We start from the raw sequence: 2,530 nt of genomic DNA, 5'->3' as shown, positions 1-2,530 counted from the left end.
ACAGCTTTCTGAGGCCAGGCTCCGGAGCTGGCGTGGGCAAGGCACATGGCCAGTGGGCGGTTTGTCTGCAGCTACCCTGTTTTGGAGGGTAAGACAGTATAATAGTACAGAGGTCATTAGGGAGAGGCTTCACAACTGTTTATTTTCTTTTTTTTTTAATTATAGAAATAACCTAAGTCTGTGAATCCCGTTCTTCCAGCCACAGCTCTGAGTTTGACCTATCTGCTAGTATTTCTTTTTCTCTCGCCTCCTTTTTTTTTTTTTTCCTTCTGCCTTTTCCTTCCTAGGAAAAGAAGTAACCTTTCTCTAAGGATAAAAATCTTTACTCTCTTCTGCAAGGCAGAATAAATCTTTAGGGCTTTCAGCTATGTAAACCTAATTTGTCAGTGTTCCCCCCTCCCCTCCATTCCTCTTAATGGTTCTTTTATACATTTATAATGAATTCAGCACCATGGTATCTAGGGACCCTATACACAATTTATAAAGCAAACATTTTTTACAAAGTTTCTTCTTCTCCTGTGGCTATTGCCAATCTCTGAATCGGGCTGTTCTCTTTGATTTGCAAAGACAGCTGTGTTGCCTGTTTTATGCTCCTGACACAAACTAGCCTACAGTATCCTGGCTTTGCATTTGTGCGATGGCAAAAGTTAGGTTCACATTGATTTATTTTAACAGCTATTAACTTCAGAACTGCCTGTAATCGAGAGAGCTTGGTCTGTGTCTCTGTCAGCTTCAGCACTGTGGTGAGTCAGCACTGGCAATTCCCCAGCTCAGTCCAGAGAGGTATCCGACCTAAGAACCCAAAATATCTTAATGTGCGTGAAAGCTATATAGATCAATGACAATTCAATGTTGTCAAGAGTGGAATTTTAAATTTCAGTGTCATTAGTTGCAAGCAGCTGCCTGTAGTTATTTGGTATAGCTGCCTCCTCAGTATCCGGAGCAGTCTGACTCCCCTTGCAGGGTGACTAACCCTTCACAAATGCCTAAGGTGTGTACCTGGTTGTGAAAATAAATTGGTGCCTCATCCTGAGACCTGAGTAGCTAAAGGTGAGCTCTGTAATGTCAAAGTCTTTTATGTGCTCCAACTTTTCAGTCTTCAGTCTAATTTGGGGGTAATAGTATGTTTTACTTGACAGTGGTGGTGGGCAACTCATTCAGACGTGATGGAAACCCAACTGAGTACAGTGGATAGAGCAGTAGCTTTATCAGCAAGCCTTTATGCACTTATTCCAAAACAGCATGCTGGAATTTTTCTGATACAAAGTGTTGCATGTGGGGCAGGTTTAATTAATAGTTAAAAAAAAAAATCACTAGCATTCTTTAGTTTCCTTCCAAATATTTTTCATCCTGCGCTCTAGTCAAGTGTAGTGAAACACTGTATGAGTCTATTTTGTTTTGTTGTTTTTCCTAACCATCAACTGCATTATTTTGACTAACAGAAGTTTTTTTGGAAACAGAACAGAGTTCATTTCAGAGAGATCTGAATTTGAAAAGCTGCTTAAAATAACTTCTGCTTATACCAGAGTAAGGGCATAAGTAAATACTCTATATTTGGTGTGCTTAGATTACATTTGGTTTCCAACAATAATATGTAACACCATCAAAACAGAAATATTAATTGTATGTTCATATGGCTTTTATTACACTGGTTAAATTTGTTGGTTTTTTTTACTTCCTACGCCACCAAAAATATTAAAAGGAGAGAGGAAATAAAAAAAGGCAAGCTCTGTGCCACAGACATGGGGACATACCTGGCTAGCTCCTTTCCAAGAGACTACAATAGCCATGTGACAGCACTCAGGGTGCAGCTATGCTGCTGTCTAGGGTTAGAGCCAAATTTGAGAAAACATGGATACAGCAGTGCCAGTGATTAGCCAAAACTGTTTCGTTGTGGCATTGCCAAAGCATTTTGTAGTACCTCTATTTTCTACAATCTACAAGTTCTTGTGATACTCCAGTCCATTATTATCTTGTTTAATAGAAAGCTGGTTGTATAATTTATATGCCAGTTCCTAACTCCAGCAGATGGTTAGGGATAAGCTGTCAGACTATAGAGAACTTGAGCAGTGTGGTATGGGTAATGTAATGATCCACAGAAATTTGATTTACAAAAAAAGACATTAAAAAAAGCAACAAAGAGAGAGAACAAACGTGCAGAGTTGACTTCTTCAGCCTTCTACAGCATCAAAGTTTTCTTCTAATGCATTCCCCCAGGCTTGATCTAACTCAGACAGAAACCCTCCATTAACTTTACAGTTGGATCTTATGGGAGAAGACAACAAATTTGGCTAAATACAAATACTTATGTCTTCAATTAAATTTATATAAAATGTCTCAAAGCATAATGAACATTTGTATTTGCTTGTTGACAAGGTGATAAAAATGACAAGGTGAACGGACTCCTGTGTTAATCATTTCAGCTATTATTTCTCATTTCTACTAAAGCATTAAAACACAGATCATCCTTAATGTATTTTCAGTGAACTCTGTTGCAATTTCTGCCTAAAAAATACTCTGAAACAAGCTG

The sequence above is a fragment of the Dromaius novaehollandiae genome, chromosome 1 (assembly GCF_036370855.1).
Source record: "Dromaius novaehollandiae isolate bDroNov1 chromosome 1, bDroNov1.hap1, whole genome shotgun sequence".
NCBI lineage: Eukaryota > Metazoa > Chordata > Aves > Casuariiformes > Dromaiidae > Dromaius > Dromaius novaehollandiae.
This window is presented reverse-complemented; position numbering follows the sequence as displayed.